We start from the raw sequence: 24,473 nt of genomic DNA, 5'->3' as shown, positions 1-24,473 counted from the left end.
CCTTTTGCACCAAAATGTTGGCTGTATAAAAGTCTATTGCAAGGCACATGGAGCTTTCTATATTCCCTGGTCACCAGTAAGGAGCTTGGAGGGGTAGAGTGCAGAAACAGATAGTATCCTGTAAAAGCATTTTCTTTTTTTTTTTTTTTATTAATTTTTATTGGTGTTCAATTTACCAACATACAGAAAAACACCCAGTGCTCATCCCGTCAAGTGTCCCCCTCAGTGCCCGTCACCCATTCCCCTCCAACACCCGCCCTCCTCCCCTTCCACCACCCCTAGTTCGTTTCCCCGAGTTAGGAGTCTTTATGTTCTGTAAAAGCATTTTCAAGCTAAACTGCAATGACAAGGACATTTCTGAGATAACTTGTTTGAAAGGTGGGAAGACTAATGATATGGGACCTTTACAATATTTCATTGTCAGTTTCATTTGTAATGACACCAAGTATAATTTATTTGTCTCCTCTCTAGGAGTAACATCGTTTAGGTAAAACTGCTTTCACATTGGTAATCAGATATTTCTCCCTGAACACTATTCCCAAGGGTGGTAATATAGCATATGTAGTTGGTTCAGTAATATTGATCAAGGAAGGAGGTGGGGCAAAGTGTTGATTGAATTTTTAAAATATTTTTCTTTTGATATCTCCTCTCCTAAAACACTTTCCTTAAGATTCCATCAGGCTCTCCAATGATTTCAGCCGTGGTCTAAAAAATAAAGTGAAAATCTCTGTGTGAATTGCAGTTGTTGGATAGTTGCTGCCAATAGTGCATCATAAAAGTCTTTTGAACTGCATTCACACTACAAAAGAGTACCATGATCAGCTACTTATGTCTACCATAGATGCAAGATGGGGGTATATGGCAGTTAATGTGTCAAATTACTGTGGGCTCTGCTGGATGATAAGTAATTGCCAGATGGGATAATAACTTGGTGCTCTATTTTGGAGACATGATCTTTGGTACTTATTGTTAATAAATTATAAGAAATTGGAGTGCTAAGAAAAAAGAAACTGCAATGCTTTTGAAATTAATTATTTCTTTGAATTTGCAAGTTTTGCCCTGGCCACAAAACTGAGTGAACTATTTCAACTATGTAAGTGTGGAAGTGCTCCTGAGGATTAAGGAACAGAAAGAGTGTGTGAAGATCAACTTGTTGTATATTTTATTACATGAATTTGGCAAAATCATAAAGCAGAATTTATAAAGTCAAATATTACTTTTTTATATTTCTGCATATCAGTGTAGGTCTTTATACTTCCAAAGCAGTTCTCCACTAGATATTTTAAAATTTTAAACTCTATAATGACCTACTGAGATATAGAAGGGGAGTGCTAGTATTCCTATGTTATGCAGCATGAAACTAGATACACAGCATATTAGTGATTGATTAAGGGCAAGAATTCAGGTATCCAGTCATAAAAATAGTGATATCTCTGCTTTAGTACTTTAACATCTACTAAACCGTGTAAAGAAGGAGGAAAAATAAATGTGGGAGCCACTTGCATGTCAAACACTATACTAGTAGCTTTATAATAATCATCTCCTTTAGTTATCATCCTAACTCTGAAGTTGCTGATAATTATTTTTATTTTATGAATTTTATGAATAACCACACTAAGATTCAGAAAGATTAATTAGTTCACTCAATGAATACAACTGGTATATGGCAATGCTTAGCATGCAACATTAGGGGTGGCTGATGCCAAAAACTACTACTTTTCAGGGACATCATCTAACCTTCAACTGATCCAATATCAGCAAACTTTAACTCTTTCCTAAGTGAGCTGCCTATTTATGATTTCTTTTCTGACTTCTTTTTAGAGCTTCTCTCTGCCTAGTATTACCTATATGCTGGCAATGGCAACAAAGTTTAGTAATTACTCTTCATTAGTGCCTGAGGTGGTGCTTTACCCCTGAGTCACATATTGTTCAACACTTTGTGAGATGCTACATTTAAAATTGTAAATACCTCATCCAGAGTCTACAAAAATAAGAGTAGATTTTATGTAACTAAGAACAGTATGGAATTTTAATTTCACTTACTATAGAATATATCTATAATTTAAACGAATTATACATTTAAAGTGTCAGACAAGATGCCAGGCACCTAGTAATTTTTTTCTCTTTCCTTTGATTCTGACCTGCCTTTTAGAGTTTCTAAGTAATAAGCTCTATCTATTGTTTGCTATTTGGATTGGATTTTTTTTCTGTTCTCTAAACAAAAATAGAAACTAAGCTTCATCATATCCCATATTAAGAGGTCATTGCATAAATTCCCTCAATAATAAGCAATCTGTCTGATACATGTGATCTTGCAAATTCCCTAACAATACTTTTTAGACAATGCATAGTGCTAGTATCTTTTCATAAAAATATAAATTTGACATTTTTGGAAAACACTCAGTACAGCCTTGATGAGAGGCTCTTCCTAAAGGATACGAATCTTATGTCTTATTTACATCTCTAACTCAGTCGTTGAGACTCATTCCATTATGGTTCTGCAAATGTGACTGGAATATTCACCTTGAATAGCAGTCTTTGAAAGCTTCTGAAGAACAGTTTTTGCCACCTCTTTATTAAAAGCATTTCTCAGAGTTGCCCTTTATTTTTAGAATATGGCTTTGTTTTAACATGTTCACAGATTTCTCAGAATTGAATGCTTTTTCAAACCTACCTCTGTTTTTCTGATGCCCTTGTGGATCAATTTAGCCCAATGATAATTCCCTCTGAATATAAACTTAGTAATCTGTACCACACATTGTACCACTTAGTTTTTTATAATTACTCCATAGGGGCTATTGCCTCCCTCTAACTACATGTATATTTCTTGGTTATTCCGTAAAAGCAAGGGCTAAGCCTAGTATTTGGCACCTAGTACAAGGCACCTTGAAGTATTTGTTTTATGGTAATTAAATTGGAGTCATTGGGGAAAATTAAAATGCAAGGGGGAATTTTCCTCTCTAGTATATGCCATTTAGTTACAACGTGGCCAAGAATAGCAAATTAATTTGATCTTTTGTACCAATTATTATCAAGTGGTGGTAAACTGTTAAGTCGAAGAGTATTTAGAGACTGTCAGTATTCAGTAAGTAATGATTAATTAGCAATCCCTTCCCTAAGCACAGGAAGTAGAGTGAGGTAAGTGCTGGAAAACATGGACATCATTTTATTATTATTATCACCAATTGGTTTTTTTTTTTTTTACTTTCTGTGTTATTTTCATATTTTTCATACCAGATATTGCATAGGGGAGTTAAAATTATTAACTAAATGAATGAAATAATTAAAAAGCCCCTATAAGCAAATATTTCCAAGCAAATCATCAATAGTTAAATCTGAGTAATGAATTCCAAAAAATATGCATTCCTTATAGCCAGAGTCAAAGGCCAGGAAAATAAGAATCCATAGAATTATGATTTAACTACTGATACCAGTTCTTTCTACCATGAAGATGATAAGACCAGGCATTTTGAGACTCCATAGAGAATAAAACCTTTTTTTCTTACCCAATTTATAGTCCACCACCCCCCCCCAACTGAAAACTAATTAATTATTGAGGCATTTCACACTGTTATGTATAAAAAGTCTGGATCATTAATCCATAGGAACTTATACCATGTTATATGGTATCATCTCACTATGGGAGGGGCATTTGCACACATATTGCCCTTTATTATCCTCTACTTTGCTTCCACTGGGAGGCCTTCTTCGTTTTATCCAATATGGCTTAAAGCATCCCCAGTAATCACAGAAATCTCTTAGCACCTGATTGTGCATAAATACTGGAGATTGCTGATCTGGCTATCTAACTCTTTCATTACTGACATGTTCTACTTGCCTTTATTTTACATTTTATGCTTCCCTCCCCATAATCTGTGACTTCAACAAGAACATAAACTGTACTCTAGAGTTGTTTTCTTAGTAATTATTATCAACTGAATGGGGAATTCTCCCACATGTATGCAATTTTCCCTAAAATGAATGGGAATAAACAAGTAGATCTGGAAAATAGAAATAATTATGGAACAGAATCTTGTTATTCAGAATTCAACTTGTTATCACTTTTTGCAAAAAAGACTTTCTTGAACTTAACCAATTTCTCCTGAGGTTGTGCTCTTGGATGCCTTCATAAAACTCCATTCTTACCTGAATCAGCATATACAAGATATTTTATGTTTATTAGCTTATGGATTAGTTCTGAGTGAGCTCTGAGTTAACTCTGAGTTTTTTCTGTAGAGAAAAAAAAATATTCATTTTTGAGTTCCCAGTTTTTGTCATAGTAGCTGGCATATAGTAGGCTCTGTCTTTGTGGTTATGGAATAATGTTGCACCCATGGTCGAAATGAGAGATACTTTTGATAGAATAATAAGTAAACAAGTAATACATTTTTATATCACTCAAATAATTTTATTTCAACATTCATTTTTGTTTTAACATTAGGATTTATATCAATTCTCTATAAACCAGTACTTTCAATTTTATAATGATAATAAAATTTTTACAACCACAGAACTACTTTGCATTACGGGAATACTTCTTCTTTATAAAGCCCCAAGTGTTTTACAGCCAATGATATAGCACTCTAATTACAATGTTTTGAGGGACAATAACTTACTAATAATTCCTTACAGCTCATTAGCATCTGGTATAGAATATTATAGCAAAGAATATCTGTGAGACCGGGTAAACCAACAACTTCTTCTATGAGCCTATGAAACCCCAGAGAAGTGGTATGACCTGCTAAGCTCTTACTGTTGGCTAATTATGGTGTTGAGGCCAAAACTTATATTTCAAATCTAAAAGATGGTCCATGAATCTCTAACTGCCTGCTCTGCCTCCACCTCTATTTGAGAGAAATGATTACAGAAAGATTTGCATAATGTAGAATCAGGCAATGACAGAATCGACTCCTCTGTCTATACAAGATATTAGGGAGTGCTCTGTTAGCCAAAGGCAGAATTTGGTAAGCTAAGGAGTCCCATGCCTATAATATGGATAGCTTCAACACTAGTCTCAATAGCAGAAAATTAGGTTAGCAGCTGAAAATTTTACCTAATCCTACTTTCTTTTATACAGTGTGAATGGACAATGCACATAAGGAGGGTGCCCTAGAAAGAGAAATGAGTTCTCACTCAATGAAATCATTCAGTTCATATGAACTGATGATTTATGTTATGTCAGGTGTTGTACCAGTGGCTGAAAAAAACCTGACATGATCCCAATACTCATAGATCTCATTGATTGGTAAGCAAAATGAAAATTATTCAAAGTTTTAGGCAAGGAATTGTAAACTTAAAATTGTTTAAAATCGGTACTTAGAAAGCATATTACACAGAGATTTCATGGTTTCATGGTTTCATCAAGGAGGTTAAGAAAGGTTTCCCTGTAAGTGAATTAAGTTTGAAGAATGAACGATTAGTACATATTTAGATAGGAGGGGAGAGCATTCCATGAAGAAAGGATTATATATTCAAAGACTCTGGTATGGGAGAAACAGATTCTTTCAAGTGACTGCATGATGGACAGTACAGCTAGAGTGGTGTGAGAAGGGTGTCTCTGCTTTTAGATCTGCTGAGCAAACAAGAGCTAAGAATTATATGTGTATACACTAATCCATGCACAGACATATCTATATTTACTTGTGTCTAAGTGTATATACTTTTGAAAATTTGTGTTCATACTAATATCCCAATTTCAACCAAGCACCATAAGATTCATCCTAGCTTTCCACTTTCTTTATCTGCAATTTCTGTCTCTAACACTCAGAACCATTGCTCTCATTACTTATGATATATTTATTTATTTCTTCAACCGTACTATTTTCTTAAGTCGTATCAGGATTGCTAATACATATGGCTGTGAGTACAAAAAATGCTAAGTACAGGAAAGTAATTGTATATAATTCTTATAATATGCAGGCAAAATTATTGTTTTCCAAATTTATTTAGGTTAGTTCTTCTCTTCCCCAACCTTTCAATGTGGTTGTACTAATCATTAGAGGCAGATCTCTTTGTTACAGTTTGCATTCCATTTTTTATTCTCCCCTCATCCTTATTATTTTCTTTTTAAAACTTACATACTATAGGGATGCCTAGGTGGCTCAGTGGTTGAGCATCTGACCTTTGGCTCAGGGCGTGATCCTGGAGTCCCAGGATTGAGTCCCACATCGGGCTCCCTGCATGGAGCCTGCTTCTCCCTTTCCCTATGTCTCTGCCTCTCTCTGTGTGTGTTTTTCATGAATAAATAAATAAAATCTTTAAAAAATGTTTACATATTATAAAATTCATCTTTTTGATATACAGTTCTCTGGGTTTTGGGAAATTCTGAGTTCTGTGTCCACTACCACATTTGGGATACAGAAAATTTCCATCATCCCAAAAGTTCCCTCACATTCTCATTTATAAGCAACCCATCCCCACCCCAACAACCCCAATGAATGGTTGTGCATTGGAAATCTACAGAATGAGCTGAAGCTGCAATCCAAGGGCAATTTTTTTTTTTTTTCTGCAGCAAGGCTTCAACTGTGCTCTTAAAGCCTTTCAATTGCCTGAATCACATCCATTCTCATTACCTACGAATCTCCCTTACGTAAAGTCAAGCATTTGGACTTTAGTCACATGTACCAAATACCTTCATAATAACACCTACATAGCATTTGGTTGAGTAACTAGTCACATTAAAACATGAAATAAACCATCACAGGCATATTATTATTTGAATTTGAAACAAATGAAAGAGATGATGCAGGAAAGGTTTGCTTATGGATATCAACCCTCTTTTCTTCCTTATTAATAAAAATACAACTGAAGTATAGTTCCTCAGTCTTCATTCTGGTTAATGTATCCAAGTGGCAGAATTCAGGCTGATAAGATATGAAGGAAGACCATATGGATGACTTCCAGACAAGTTGAAAAGAAGACAGACTCCTTTGACAATATATCCACTTTGCCCTCAGTTCTATGGTCCTCCCTATGGTCCTATGGTCCTCCCTATGGTATGGACCTGGATATAAGTGGTGGCTTTAATCTGGGGGCACCTGGGGGGCTCAGTCAATTAAGTGTCTGACTCTTGGTTTCAGCTTGGGTAGTGATCTCAGAGTTGAGGATAGAGCCTGCTTCTCCCTCTCCCTTTGCCCTCCCCCCATTCTTTTTCTCTCTCAAATAAATAAATAAATCCTTAAAAAATTAATCTTATTTAAGTTAATGTTATTTTGGTTTTCATTTACAAGGCTAAATGGTGCTCACATGTGCAAGTTGAAGCAACCAATCCTTGTCTTAAGTCTAAAATCCTAATCACTTACAGCTAGCTAAACTCAGTTTTTAAATAGCATGACATGAGTCTTAAAATCATCATGTTATTAGAAATCTATTGAAATTTTACTTTCACTCTTTAAATAAAATATACAAAGAAGAAAAGACAGTATTTTTCAAGAAAAAAATGTAATTGAATAGAATACTGAAAAACCTAATTGAAATGTAGAATAGAACCAAGCTTGGATAGACTCTTTTAAAGATATAACTAATTGTTTTCATGGAATCAGAGATTTGGATCACTGAGGAATCACAGTGCATATTTAGACTGAATTGCTTTTTTTACAGTTAAGGAAATTGCACCCAGACAGATCCAATGGTAGTTCCCGTGCCACATACCTCATAAGCATCAGAATTAGATTTAAAGTATACAGTATTTAGAGTTATTTAAAGATATGGAGGGAGAGAGAATGAGTGAGTATGTATTAATAAATATACTAATATTGGTATTCCCAGCTAAGCTATTCTTCAATTAAATCACAGGACTCATGAATGGCTACTATCCACTTACCTACCTTATAACATATGTCAAATTTTAAATGATTGTATCATCAAAGTAATATAAGAAAGAAGGTAGATTTCAAAGTGAAATGATGATATTACATGGATTCTATTTTCTAGAAGCCTTAAGCTGCATCTGTATCCTTTATATATCGTTATAGCACTCGCTAAATAATTGTCTGAGTTGTGTTTTTGGATTTCATTTATAACTAGGATTCTTTAAAGTCTTATCAAAATAGTTCCATATATGTTTGGGAATTTAGAAACATAGATATACTTGAAGACTATTTGGCTTCCTCATTTCAGTTCTCTCCCTGTGTTCTTGTACTCTTCAAGACTGTCAAGTTTGAATTTGTTTCTCTCCAGTTCTGAGTTTGGTTTCATCTTCATCCATTTTGGATTCAAATGTTCTTTTGTCAGACAGATGTTTCCATGTCCAATGGAATGAATGAGAGTTTACAGAAAGAGAGGAAAAGAGACAGAATCCTTGTATTCTTATAGCACAGTTTGAGATTGGTCTGATCTGTGGAAAGAATATTTTCCTCCTCTTGTGAATTTCCAGTTTCCTTTCTGTGGCTTATGATACATAGGTAGGACCTGGAAACCTTCAACAAAAAAGCTCATGATTGACTATAAGCAATAGTTCAAAGAACACATTTTATTTTATGCAGCTCTTTTCTTATGTTTGTCTCAGTTTTCATGGCAGTTATACGTTTCCTGGGGTTCAGAAATTACTTTAAGCTCTGGTTTCACTGAAATAAGAGCAAAACATCTATTTTTCTATGAAAATCTATCTTGAATTGAAAAATCATTTTGTTATTTTACTTAGTTCATTTTTTTATAAAAGAAAATACTTGGCTTTAACACAAGTTTTTGTAGAAAAAGTGCTAAATATTTTATACCTAACAATATGCTCTTTATTTAAATAACATTTATTGCTTACTACGTGCCAGACACTGTTGTAAAGTCTTTGAAATATTTATTCTATGCACACAATAAATCAATGAAGTGTATTATTATTATTCCTCTTTTTATACCCGAGAAAATGGTAAGGTAAATAAATGCGGCTACTGAGGTCCTATGTATGTATATTATTTGAATTTACAGTCTTAGTGCAAAACCTCTGGTTTAAAAAGATGAAATATTTGGGGGCACTTGGGTGGCTCAGTGGGTGAAGCATCTGCCTTCAGCTCAGGTCATGATCTGAGGGATCCTAGGATCAAGCCCCACATCAGGCTCCCTGCTTGGCGAGGAGCTTGCTTCTCCCTCTCCCTCTGTCTGCTGCTCCCTTTGCTTGCGCTCTTCTCTCTCTCTTTCTGTCAAATAAATAAAATATTTTAAAAAATTAAAAAATGAAATATCTGAAAAAGGTCCATTTTGCAGATAGCTACAAATTAAGTGTTCCCTGAGAGTTTGATAATCCTGTCATATGGTTGAGAAATGCTTAGCACATCATAAGTACTCTTTCTCTACTTTTTTTTTTTTTTTTAAGACTTATTTATTTATTTGAGAGAGAAGAAGAGAGTGTGATCCAGGTTGGGGAGGAGCAGAGTGAGAAATCCTCAGACAGACTCCCAGATGAGCATGAGGCCCATTTTAGGACTCAATCCCAGAACCTGAAATCATGACGTGAGCTAAAAGAGTCAGACACTCAATCAATGAGCCACCCTCGTGCTGCACTCTTTCTTTATTTTCTAATTGAAGTTTGTAGTTCAGTGTAGAGTTATTTTATCTGAATAATAATGGGGAAAGGTGGAATGTATCTTCCTGCTATGTGGTGAACATGGGGTATTATAAATCTTACCTTCACAGCAAGAAAAAGGTGATTATAATTCACTTCATAAAAGAATACTTCTTAGATAAGCATCCATCACAACATGGGAAAACTGAGAAAAGACTACTAAATAATTGATGTGTCAAAGATGAAATTGTAATGGAATTTATAAAATATTTAGAAGTGAAAGACAGCAAAAACATTTCATACAGACCTTTTAGATTTTACTAGGAAATATTTAGATGATTTCTAACCTTAGAAGCATATAACAGAAAAGACAATAAGTTACCATTAATGAAATATATATTCAAGCAAAAACAAAACCAGAAAGTAAATGCCATGGCATATACTAAAAAGATACATAAATAAAAGTTTAAAAGTAAAAATTAATGACTTGAGAGACAATGAAACCCAGTGAGGATCAACCAAAACCTGGAGATTCATAAAAGAAAATGATCTGTGATAAATTAAGGAAAAGCATGGCATTTAAATAAAATGCCACGCCCCCCCCCAAAAAAGAGAAAGAACATACATTCACATATAATAGAAGCCAGAATATCATAGGAGAATATTCTAAATAAAAGTATGTAAATATATTTGAAAACTAGATGAAAGAGACAATTCAAAAGAAAATTAAAATTTGTTGGGGCACGTGAGTGGCTCAGTGGTTGAGCATCTGTCTTTGGCTCAGGTCATGATTGTGGGGTTGTGGGATTGAGTCCCACATCAGGTTCCCTGTGGGGAGCCTGCTTCTCCCCTATGTCTCTGTGTCCCTCATGAATAAATAAATAAAATCTTAAAAAAGAAAAAGAAAATTTGCCAAAATTTTCTCAAGAAGACATTAAGCTGAAATAAACTTATATTCACCAAGGAAATTAAATTAGGAAAAAAAGTTGCACAAAATAAACTACCAAGTTCAGAGAATCATCAGTAAAGTTTGGCCAAAATTCAAGGAAACAATAATCTCTTATTTATGCAAATTGTTCCCCAAAATTGAAAAAAAAATACCTTCTGATATAGCACCTTTAAGGGGCTTTTTATAAGTATATTTGAAAGATTAGAATAGAAAAAGAAATGAAAATTAGGGGTCATACGCTCTAGTGCAAATATTTGTAAAACTTTTAAATCAAATAATAGCAAAGCCAAGGTATAAAGTATATGTAAATTTTAAAAAGTATTATAGGCATGCAAATATATTTAAAGTAAATATAATCTATTAATATAGCACAATGCCTTAAGAAAAAAGAAAAAGCTATAATCATCTTAGTAGGTGCAGAAATACATTGGATGCAACCAGTGTCCCTCATGTTAAAACTTAGAAAAAATTAAGATTATTTCTTCTAATAATATTTTTTCTAACTGTGACATAGATAATATTAGTGAAATATTAGAAGCTTTTATCAAAAGTCAGAAAATATATGTCCACTGTTCCACTTATAATTTTTATTGCACTAAAATTCTGGTCAGAGTGCTAAGACCAGAATCTCTATCAGAGATAAAGTTTGAAGTTTAGTAGAAATTATGATTTTCTATATAAAATATCACAAGAACATAAAGACGAATGGTTAGATTTAAAAAGTGTATTAGACTGCTGGATGCAAGGTTTACATTAAAAAGTAATAGATTTCTGGGCTGCCAGGGTGGCTTAGTCGGTTAAGCGTCTGCCTTTAGCTCAGGTCATGATCCTGGGATCCTGGGATAGAGCCCTGCATTGGGCTCCCTGCTCAGTCAGGAGTCTGCTTCTTCCCCTCCCTCAGTCCCTTCCCACTGTTGGTGCTTGTGTGCTTTCTCTCTCTCTCAAAAACAAATAAATAAAATCTTTAAAAAAATAGATTTCCTATATATCTTAAAATTTTAAAAAATAACTAGAACAAATAATGCCAACTGCAAACCTACAGTGAAAATTCCATTCATATTAGAAACAACATTTAAAATTATCTAGGTATAAGCCTTAAAAATATATGTAAGACTTACCTGGAGATGACATTATGTATTCAGGTAAAAATGACAACCTACAAACTATAGTCTAATCATGCTCACATATGGGAAGACCTATAATGTGGAATTTCATAAACTAACCAAAAATTTAAATGTAAAAGTAAAGAGCCAAGACAATAATGAAAACGTTAAAAAAGTTAAAAGTTAAAAGTCATATATTCTATATATATGCTATATAATACGACAGCATTATAATTAACCCAAATATATATATATATTATATATATGGCTCAAATAAATAAATATATATATATATTTGGATTAATTATAATGCTATAGTATCTTAAAGAAGGAATATGACACAGGATACAAGTAGTCAAATTAACAAGAGAATGCAAGAAGAAATCTACATGTATATGAAGTTAAATGAATCACAGAAGAGGCATTAAAATACCCTGAAGAAAGAATATACTGTACAAATTGGCATAGATAAATTGACTATCCAATAAATAATTTGGGGCAGGTGGCTATCCAAAAGCAAACTAGCTAAAACATATTCTAAATACGTAGTGACAGATTTTACTTCATTTTAAAATGCAGAATATGTGCCTGATGATCAAACTAGCTAACTGGATTGCATATACTAATTTATATATATTTAAGTGAAAAGTAAGCACTTTAGCATGGTACTTAAATGCTTGCCAATTTTAATCTAAATTATAAAACATTTTGATGAGTGAAGGCAAAAATGTAATCTAATTACAGATAACACCTTTATTCTGTCTTTTCTATTCCTACCGTTTTAACACTCACAACTTTACTATTTTATTTTACTTTATTTCAGATTTATGTATGTATGTATGTATGCATGTGTGTATGTAAATTTTTTGAGTATAGTTGACACACAATGTTACATTAGTTTTGGGTGTACAACATGGTGATTAAATAAGTCTATATATTATGCTATGCGCACCACGAGTGTAGCTACCATCTGTTACCATACGATGTTTATTACAATACCACTGACTATATTCCCTATGCTGTACCTTTTAGCCCCATGTCTTATTCATTCTACAGCTGGAAGCCTGTATCTCTTACTTCCTTTTACCCATTCCTCACCCCTTTCCCCTCTGGTAATCATCAGTTTATTTTAAATGGAGATATTCTGAAACAATGATGAAGAGGTTGAGACACAATGTATATCAACTTAATTTTCTACAGATTTGGAAACTCCTTATAATGGAGTTCCTGATATGATGTTAGCAAAAACAGTGTGAACTGCATATGTTTTGTTTTTTTTTTTTCTTGAAATAATGCCATTGAACATTAGATCAACTGAAGAGATTTGTTTCTATATACTTTAAACAATAGGACAGGGCAGCCTGGGTGGCTCAGCAGTTTAGTGCCGCCTTCAGTCCAGGGCCTGATCCTGGGGACCCGGGATCGAGTCCTATGTCAGGCTACCCCCCATGGAGCCTGCTCTCCCTCTGCCTGTGTCTCTGTGCCCCTCTCTCTCTGTGTCTCTCATGAATAAATAAATAAAATCTTAAAAAAATACTTAACTTAAAAAAATAAGATAATAAAAACTTGGGGTGCCTGAGTGGCTCAGTGAGTTAAGCATCAACATTCTGCTTAGGTTAGGATCTCAGGGTCCTAAGATGGAGCCCCATGTCTGCTTCTTCCTCTGCCTCTCCCTCCTCCCCGCCCCCCTGACTCATGCCTTCTCTCTTTCAAATAAATACATAAACATCTTTAAAAAAAATCAAGTAGAATAGGAGGCAAGATGGTGGAAGAGTAAGGGTCCTCATTCCATCTGGCCACCCAAATTTAGCTAGATGACTTTCAAACCATCCTGAACACCTATGAGTTCAACCTGAGATGCAAAGAAAAGAACTGCAACTCTACAAATAGAGAAGTGACCACTCTTGCAAGGTAGGAGTGCAGAGAAGAGAGATAAAGGGAATATATCAGAAGATAAATGGTGGGGGTTGGGGAGCCTTGTAAGCTGGCTGCAGGAAGTCATACAGCTCTGAGACTCAAATCTGCTCCTAGGAGAATCTTCCCTGTCTGAAAAGTGCTCAGCTGAAACAGGGCAGAATCGCAGGAGGGACACTCAGGTCTCAATATTCCTGGAGACACAGGAAGAACAGGGGTGCCTAAGTTGGCAAAGTTCCCAAGCATTGGAGAAGGGAAACAGGTTTAGGCCAGTGAGCCAGGGAGAAGGCTCAACTTAGGTCAGAAACTGCAAACTCTGGAGACATGTGACCGCTGTCTGTGCTGGGTCCCCACAAAGCACTGGAACACAGCAACCCTCTGCTTTCATCTGGGAGAGGCAGAGCAGATGAACACTCCATGGGGCGAATGCTCTTGGTGCCAGGGTACTGCAACTGACAGAAATAGGGTGACCTTCTGTTTCCTCTGGGAGGGGTGGAGTGGGTATGCACACAAGTGGGCAAAATCTGTCCCGCCGCCTGGCACCCCTCAAATTCTGCAAATCAGTGTTACCCCACCTTCCTCTGAGGAAGATCTGGGAGAGTAGGCACTATAGAAGTTTGAAGTTGGGCACATGATCTTGACTCTGGGACTGGAGATTTCGACTTGGTCATTTTTTTTTTCATTTTTTTTTCCTCAGGTCAAGAGACCTGAGGCCTCCAGGCAACAAAGACCTCAAAGGAAAACAGCTTACACTGGGCTACCTGGCAAGAGGCCACCTGGCAAGGAGCGGGGCATCTCTGCCCAGGCACAGACACCTGAGAATCAGTGCAACAGGCCCCTTCCCAAGAACACCAGCTGGAAGAATAGGGGAAGAGCAAGTTTACTGACCCAGAAGCACTGGAAAACTCCAGGACTGAGACAAAATAGTATATAGAACTTGAGGTATTCCACACTGGATGGAAAGACTAGAAGTAAGAATTCACCACAAAAGAAAGAACCAGAAGTAATAATACTCTCTGCCACAGATCTAATTGATATAGATTTAAGTAAGATGTTGGAGATAGAATTCAGGACTACAATCATAATATTTCTAGTGTGTCTTGAAAAAAAAGCATAAAAGACTCCAGAGAATCTCTTACTATAGAAATGAGGTATAATCAGGATGAAATTAAAAATACCCTGAGATGCAGTCTAAACTGGATGTTCTAACAGCTAGGGTAAATGAGGCAGAAGAGAGAGTAAGTGGCATAAAAGTCAAGAAGATGGAAAGGAAGAAAGTTGAGGAAAAGAGAAAAAAAGTACGATCCCATGAGGAGAGACTCTGAGAATTAAGTTATAGTTTGAAAAAGATTGACATCCATATTACTGGCCTTCTATAGAGTATATATATAGAGAGGACCAGAAGGTATATTTGAACAGGTCATAATTGAGAAATATCCTAATTTAGGGAAGGAAACAAGCATTCATATCCAAGAGATAGAGAAGACCCCCCCCAAAAAAAAAATCAACAAAAACCAATCAACAGAGAGGTGGGGCAAGATGGCAGAGGATTAGGCTCCTCAACTCACCTGGTCCCACCAACTTCCCTAGATAACTTTCAAATCATCCTAAACACCTATGAATTCGACTTGAGATTTAAAGAGAGAACAGCTGGAAATGCTACAGAGATAAGGGTTTTTGGTTCTAGCAAGGTAGGAAGGCAGAAAAATAAAATAAAATAAAAAAGAAGACCAGCTGGAAAGACAAGGGAAGAGCAAGTTCTTGACTAAGTGCACCAGAAAGCTCAACACCAAGAGAAAATCCAGGGAATATAGTATATAGAACTAGAGGTTACACCTCCTTTTTCATCTTTTTTCAAGAACAACTTGTTTTTCTATCACACTAAAAATTTCCAGTATCTTTTCTTATTCCCACCTAAAGTACAATATTTTACCACCTCTTCATTTTTAAGTTTCTTCCTTTTTGTTTTTTTAAAGATTTTATTTTATTTATTCATGAGAGACACAGAGGAGAGAGAGAGAGAGAGGCAGAGACTGCAGAGGGAGAAGAAGGCTCCATGCAGGGAGCCAATGTGGGACCCGATCCCAGGTCTCCAGGATCATGCCCTGGGCCGAAGGTGGCGCTAAACTGCTGAGCTACCAGGGCTGCCCAAGTTTCTGCCTTTTTGACTTTCATATTTCTACAATTACAGGTCTTAGATATATTTTCCACTTCTAGATTCCCTTCACCATTCTCAATTTTGGGAGATATATGAGATATTTTTTTTTTCTGTTATGTGTTTCTTGATTTCTCTGCCTCATTTTGTTCTACAATAGTAGAAGTTAATACCTTCTAAAACATGACCAGCAGGCACCCAGAACCAAATTGTATACTGTGCTGGTTCATCCTGTGAGATTACATTTTCTCTTCATTCTTATTCTGCCCCCTTCTTTTATTTTGTTCATGTTTTGGTGGTCAATGTTGGGGCTTTCTATAAGTATTGCTGGTTTATATAAATTTGGGACTGAGCATCTTCTAACAAACAGAACTTAATATAATCAGAACCAAGGGGATGACCCCCTAGGATCCCTCAGGTAGACTACATTCTCCCTCCACTACAACTTCATCACCACCACCATCTCCCAGGCCCCCCCTTTTTTTTTTCTTCTTTTTTTCTTTTTTCCCTCTTTTACTTTTACTTTTTTCTCTTTTGTTTTTCTATTTTCTTTCTTTTTCTTTGAGATTCTTAGCCTTTTATTTTTTATTACATTGTTTTAATTTTTTTTCACTTTAGTGGTCCTTTTATTTTGTTCTGATCTTTGTTTGCATTTTTTGGTCTCTGACATCATCAGAATCATATAGGGTGAAATTTACTTAGGTCGTGGTTGATATTCTTGACTCAGCTTGCTCATACAGCCACTTTGCACTGAGTAAAATGACTAGAGGAATAATTCACCACAAAAGAAAGAATCAGAAACAGTACTGTCTGACATAGAGTTACATAATCTGGATTACAATTTAATGTCAGAAAGCCAGTTCAGAAGCACAATTATAAAGCTACTGGTGGCTCTGGAAAAAAGCCTAAAGGATTCAAGAGACTTCATGAATGCAGAATTTAGATCTAAACAGGCCAAAATTAAAAATAAATTAAATACGATGCAATGCAAACTGGAAGTCCTAACTGCTAGGGTTACTGAGGTGGAAGAAAGAGTGAGTGACATAGAAGACAAGTTAATGGCAAGGAAGGAAGCTGAGGAAAAAATAGAAAAACAAATAAAAGACCCTGAGGAAAGTTTAAGGAAAATAAATGATAGCCTAAGAAGGAAGAAGCTACATATAATTGGGGTACCAGAGAATACCGAGAGGGACTGATGGCCGGAAAGCATATTTGAACAAATCATAGTTGAGAACTTCCCTAATTTGGGGAAGGAAACATGCATTCAGATCCAGGAGATAGAGAGGCCCCCCCCAAAAAAATCAATAAAAACTGTTCAACACCACAACATTTAATAGTGAAATTAGCAAATTCCAAAGATAAAGAGAAAATCCTTAAGGGGGGTGAGAGACAAAGAGATTCCTAACTTTTGGGGAGAAATATCAGATTAACAGCAGACATCTCCATGGAGCCCTGTCAGGCCAGAAAGGGCAGGGAAGATATATTCAGGGCCTTAAATGAGAATAACATGCAGCCAAGAATACTTTATCCAGCAAGGCTCTCATTCAGAATAGAAGGAGAGATAAAGAGCTCCCAAGATAGGCAGAAACTGAAAGACTATGTGACCACCGAACCAGCTCTGCAAGAGATACTAAGGGGGACTGTGTAAAAGAAAGAGGAAGCCCAAAGAAATAATCCATAAAAACAGGACTGAATAGGTTTTATGATGACACTAAATTCATATCTTTCAATAGTAACTCTGAATGTTACTAGGCTAAATGATCCCATCAAAAGATGCAGGATTTTGGACTGGATAAAAAGCAAGACCCATCTATTTGTTGTCTTCAAGAGACTCATTTTATTTTATTTTATTTTATTTTATTTTTAATTTTTAATTTATTTATGATAGTCACAGAGAGAGAGAGAGAGGCAGAGACACAGGCGGAGGGAGAAGCAGGCTCCATGCACCAGGAGCCTGAAGTGGGATTCGATCCCGGGTCTCCAGGATCGCGCCCTGGGCCAAAGGCAGGCGCCAAACCGCTGCGCCACCCAGGGATCCCCAAGAGACTCATTTTAGATTTAAGTACACCTCCAGCCTGAAAATGAAAGGGTGTAGAATCATTTACCATTCAAATGCTCCTCAAAAGAAAGCAGGGGTAGCAATCCTCATATCAGAAAAATTAGTTTATCCCAAAGACCATAGTAAGAGATGAAGAGGGACACTATATCATACTTAAAGGATCTATCCAACAAGAGGACACAACAATCATGAATATTTATGCCCTAATGTGGGAGCTGCCAAGTATATCAATCAATTAATAACCAAAGTAAAGACATACTTAGATGATAATACACTAATAGTAGGAGAATTCAACACAACACTTTCTACAAATGACAGATTTTCTAAGCACAACATCTCCAAAGAAACAAGAGCTTTAAATGATACACTGTACCTGATGGATTTCACAGGAATATACAGAACTTTGCATCCCAACACAGCTGAATACATGTTCTTCTCAAGTGCGCATGGAACTTTCTCCAGAATAGACCACATACTGTGTCACAAATCAGGTCTCAACTAATACTAAAAGATTGGAATTGTCCCTTGCATATTATCAGACCACAATGCTTTGAAACTAGAACTCAATCACCTGAAGAAATGTGGAAGAAACTCAAGCACGTGGAGGTTAAAGAGCATCCTGCTAAAAGATGGATGGGTCAACTAGGAAATTAGAAAGGAAATTAAAAAGATTCATGGAAACTAATGAAAATGAAGATACAACCATTCAAAATCTTTGGGATACAGAAAAAGCAGTCGTATGAGGGAAATAAATCTCAATACAAGCCTCCCTCAAAAAATGGGAAAAAGGGCAGTCCTGGTGGCCCAGCGGTTTAGCGCCACCTTCAGCCCAGGGTGTGATCCTGGAGACCCGGGATCAAATCTCACATCAGGCTCCATGCATGGAGCCTGCTTCTCCCTCTGCCTCTGCCTGTGCTCTGCCTCTCTCTCTCTCTCTCTGACTCTCATGAATAAATAAATAAAATCTTAAGAAAACTTTTATTGAAAGAATTATTAAGATAGATAAACCATTAGGCAGCCTTATTAAAAAGAAAAAAGTTTCAAATTAATACATTTATGAATGAAAGAGGAGTGATCACAACCAATACCAAGGAAATACAAACAATTTTAAAAACATATTATGAGCAGCTATACACCAATAAATTAGGCAATCTAGAAGAAATGGATGCATTTCTGGAAAACCACAAAAACCAAACCTGGAACAAGAAGAAATAGAAAACCTGAACAGGCCAAAAACCAGGGAAGGAATTGAAGCAGTCATCACAAACCCCCGAAGACACAAAAGTCCAGGGCCAGATGGCTTCTCAGGGGAATTCTAGCAAACGTTTAAAGAAGAAATAATACCTATTCTACTAAAGCTATTCCAAAGGATAGAAAGGGACGGAATACTTCCAAACTCGTTTTTTGAGGCCAGCATCACCTTGATTCCAAACCCCACCAAAAAGGAGAATTATAGACCAATATCAACATGAATGCAAAAATTCTGAACAAGATACTAGTAATAGGATTCAATAGTACATTAAGATTATTCACCATGGCCGAGTGGGATTTATCCCTGGGATGCAAGATTGGTTCAACACTCGTATAACAACATGATAGATCACATCAACAAGAGAAAAACAAGAACCATATGATCCTCCCAATAGGTGCAGAGAAAGCATTTGAGAAAATACAACATCCATTCCTCATCAAAACTCTTCAGAGTGTAGGAATAGAGGGAACATTCCTCCTTATCTTAAAAGCCATCTATGAAAAACCCACAGCAAATATTCTAAATGGGGAAAAACTGAGAGCCTTTCCCCCAAGTTCAGAAACACAACAGGGATGTCCACTCTCACCACCGCTATTCAACATAGTACTGGAAGTCTTAGCTTCAGCAATCATAAAATGAAAAGAAATAAAAAGCATTCGAATTGGCAAAGAAGAAGTCAAACTCTCTCTCTTTGCAGATGACATGATGCTGTACAAAGAAAACCCCAAAGACTCCACCCAATATTGCTAGAACTCATGCAGCGATTCAGTAATGTGGTAGGATAACAAATCAATGCCAGAAATCAGTGGCATTTCTACACACTAACAATGAGACTGAAGAAAGAGAAATTAAGGAGTCAATCCTATTTACAATTGCACCCAAAAGCATAAGATACTGTTGCGTGCTCTGCAGCAACATGATCAGGGTCCCAAGGGTAGGGGATGAGGAAAATAAAAGAAAAGTAAAGAGATGGGGACAGGAGGGACACAGTGGATGGTGTCCAAGCAGTGCCAGCTATATTCAAGGTTTTACAACATTCTATAGCATGAGCAAAACAAAGCTAAGAAAGTATCTCTTTTTAGAATGTTTGTGAAACTCTCCAAAGTTCCCCTTTCCCAGCCTGCAAGACAGACTCACGGGTGCCAGAAGACCTTGGTAAATAGATAAGCTTGTTGCTCCAGATATGCATACTTCAAAGAAATATTAGATATGGTAAACAGACCAGCAAGGACAGCACAGAACCTTATTTACATTTATGACCAGGCCAGAATAAGTTGTATCTATTGTGTTATGTGGGCGATCATGTACAAGCGAGCCCTGAGAACCATTGCTCAAGCCCTTTCTCAAGGGTCAACCAACTATTCACCCTTTAGGCTCCCGAGCCTTTTGAGTGAATGCGGGACACAAGTCTGGGTCCGGTTTGGTTCAGTTACTCCAGCTAGTCCATGGTCACCCACAAGATACCTAGGAGTAAACTTAACCAAAGAGGTAAAGGATCTATATTCTAAAAACTACAGAACACTTCTGAAAGAAATTGAGGAAGACAGAAAGAGATGGAAAAATATTCCATGCTCATGTTTTGGAACAATTAGTCTTGTGAAAATGACTATTCTACCCAGGGCAATTTACACGTTCAATGCAATCTTATCAAAATGCCATGGAATTTCTTCACAGAATTGGAACAAATCATCTTAAGATTTGTGTGGAATCAGAAAAGACTCCAAATAGCCAGGGGAATATTAAAAAGAAGACCAGAGCCAGGGGCATCACAATGCCAGACTTCAGGTTGTAATACAAAGCTTTGATTATCAAGACAGTGTGATACTAGCAAAAAAACAGACACCTAGATCAATGGAACAGAATAGAGAACCCAAAAATGGGCCCTCAACACTATGGTCAACTAATATTTGACAAAGCAGGAAAGACTATCCACTGGAAAAAGGACAGTCTCTTCAATAAATGGTGCTGGGAAAATTGGACAGCCACATGCAGAAGAAAGAAACTAGACCATTCCTTTAGACCATACATAAAGATAAACTCAAAATGATTGAAAGACCTTAAGGTCAGACAAGAATCCATTAAAATCCTAGAGGAGAGCACAGGAAACACCATTTTGAATTTGGCCATGGCATCTTCTTGCAAGATACATCTATGAAGGCAAGAGAAACAAAAGCAAAAATGAATTATTGGGACTTAAGATAAAAAGTCTGCACAGGAAAAGAAACAGTAAAAAACTAAAAGACAACCTACAGAATGGGAGAAGATATTTGCACATGACCTATCAGATAAAGGGCTAGTGTCCAAGATCTATAAAGAACTTATTAAACTCAACAGCAAAGAAACAAACAATCCAATCATGAAATGGGCAAAAGACATGAACAGATATTTCTCCAAAGAAGACATACACATGGTCAACAAGCACGTGAGAAAATACTCCACATCACTTGCCATCAGGGAAATACAAATCAAAACCACAATGAGATACCACCTCACACCAGTGAGAATGGGGAAAATTAACAAGACAGGAAACAACAAATGTTGGAGAGGATGTGGAGAACGTGGAACCCTCTTGCACTGTTGGTGGGAATGTGAACTGGTACAGCCACTCTGGAAAACTGTGCAGAGGTTCCTCAAAGAGTTAAAAATAGAGCTACCCTACAACCCAGCAATTGATCTTCTGGGGATTTACCACAAAGATACAGATGCAATGAAATGCCGGGACACCTGCACCCCAGTGTTTATAGCAGAAATGTCCATAATAGCCAAACTGTGGAAGGAGCCTCGGTGTCCATCAAAAGATGAATGGTATATGTATACAATGGAATATTACTCAGCCATTAGAAATGATGAATGTAAGATGACTTGCTTTGATGTGGATGTAACTGGAGGATATTATACTCAGTGAAGTAAGTCAATCAGAGCGGGACAAACATTGTATTGTTTCACTCATACAAGGATATAGAGAATAGTGAAAGTGATTCGAGGGGAAAGGAGAGAATATGAGTGGGAAATATCAGAGAAGGTGACAGAAAATGAGAGACTCCTGACTCTGGGAAATGACCAAAGGGTAGTGGAAGGGGAGGTGGGTAGGGGTTGAAGTGACTGCATGGTGGGCACTGAGGAGGGCACCTGACAGGATGAGCACTGGGTGTTAGACTATATGTTGGCAAATCGAACTCCAATAAAAAAATATGCAAAAAACCCCAAACCAATCAACACACTGACATATAATAGTGAAGCTTGCAAATTTCAGAGATTAAGAGAAAATCCTAAAAGCAGCTCAAGACAAGAGAATCTTAACATATATGGGAAAAATATCAGATTAACAGCAGACCTATCTACAGAGACCTGGCAGGACAGAAAGAGCTGGCATGATATACTCAGGGCACTAAATGAGAAAGACAAGCAGCCAAGAATATTTTATCCAGCAAGGCTGTCATTCAGAATAGAAAGAGAGATAAATAGCTTCCAGGACAGGCGGAAACTGAAAGAATATGTGACCATTAAGCCAGCCCTGCAGGAAATATTAAGAGGGATCCTGGAAACAAAGAGGGATCCCAAAGAATCAATCTGCAGAAACAGGGACTGTACAGATAATACGATGACACTAAATCCATATCTTGGAATAATTACTCTGAACATGAATGGGTTTAAAGCTCCAGTCAAAAGACATAGGGCATTGAACTGGATACAGAAGCAAGACCCATTATATACTGTCTACAAAAGACTAATTTTAGATGTAAGGACACCTACAGACAAAAAATAATGGGTGGGAAACCATTTACCATGCAAATAGACCTCAAAAGAAAGTGGGGGTAGCAAAACGTCATATCAGATAAATTAGATTTTAAACCAAATACTGTACCTAGAGATGAAGAGGGACACTATATTATACTTAAAGGGTCTATCTAACAAGAAGACCTAACAATTATAAATATTTATGCCCCTAATATGGGAACATCCAATTTTATGAACCAATTAATAACCAAAGTAAAGAGACATAGAAAACAATACATTGATAGTTCTAGACTTTAACATTCCACTCTCAGCCACAGACAGATCTTCTAAGCCGAGGATTACCAAAGAAACAAGGGCTTCAATGACACACTGGACCAAATGGACTTCATGGATATATACAGAACATTCTAACCCAGTGCAACAGAGTACACATTCTCTCAACTGCACATGGAACTTTCTCCAGAATAGACCACATACTGGGTCACAAATCAGGTCTCAACTGATACCAAAAGACTAGGATTATTCCTTGCATATTTTCAGACCACAATGCTTTGAAACTAAAACTCAATCACAAGAATAAATTTGGAAGGAATTCAAACACTTGGAGGTTAAAGAGCATTCTACTAAAAAAAAAAAAATAATAAGTCAACCAGTAAATTAGAGAAGAATGAAAAAGATAATGGAAACTCATGAAAATGAAGATAAAACAGTTCAAAATCTTTGGGATACAGCAAAGGCAGTCTTAAGAGAGAAGTACATTTCAACACAAGCCTCCTCAAAAAAATTGGAAAAATCTCAAATATACAAGCTAACCTTACACCTAAACAAACTGGAGAAAGAATAGCAAATGAGGCCTAAACAAAGGAGGAGAGGGGAAATAATAAAGATTAGGGCAGAACTCAATGAAAGAGACCAGGAGAACTGTAGAACATATTAAAACAAACAAACAAACAAACAAAAAAACAAACACGAGGTGGGAAGCCCCAGTGGCTTCCAGTTTAATGCTGCCTTGGGCCCAGGGCATGACCCTGGAGGCCCAGGATTGAGTCCCGCGTCAGGCTCCCTGCATGGAGCCTGCTTCTCCCTCTGCCTGTGTCTGCCTCTCTGTCTCTCTCTCTCTCTGTCTCTCTCTAATAAATAAATAAAATCTTAAGAAAAAAAAAAAAACAGGAGGTGGTTCTTTGAAAGAATTAATAAGACAGATAAACCTTAGTCAGACTTATTAGAAAGAAAAGAGAAAAGACTCAAATTAATAAAATCATGAATGAAAGAGATGACAGCCAACATCTTAAGATAAAAAAACAAACAAACAAACAAACAGGAGGTGGTTCTTTGAAAGAATTAATGAGACAGATAAACCCTGGTCAGACTTATTAGAAAGAAAAGAAAAAAGACTCAAATTAATAAAATCATGAATGAAAGAGATGATAGCCAACATCCAGGAAATACAAACAATTTTAAGGATGTATTATGAGCAACTATATGCCAATGAATTTGGTAATCTGGAAGAAATAGATACATTTCTGGATACTTATAAATTACAAAAACTGAATAAGGGAGATTTATATTTAGAAAACCTAAACAGAAAATAACCAGCAAGGAAATGGAAACAGTCATCAAAAACCTCCCAAGAAACAAAAGTCCAGAGCCAGATGCTTTCCCAGGGGAATTCTACCAAACATTTAAAGAAGAAATAATACCTATTCTACTAAAGATGTTTCAAAATATAGAAATGGGCAGAAAACTTCTAAACTCGTTCTCTGGGGCCAGCCTTACCTTGATCCTTAAACCAGACAAAGACCCCACCAAA

This window comes from Vulpes lagopus, chromosome 5 (genome assembly GCF_018345385.1).
Source record: "Vulpes lagopus strain Blue_001 chromosome 5, ASM1834538v1, whole genome shotgun sequence".
Classification (NCBI taxonomy): Eukaryota; Metazoa; Chordata; class Mammalia; order Carnivora; family Canidae; genus Vulpes; species Vulpes lagopus.
Note: the sequence above shows the minus strand (reverse complement) of the source record.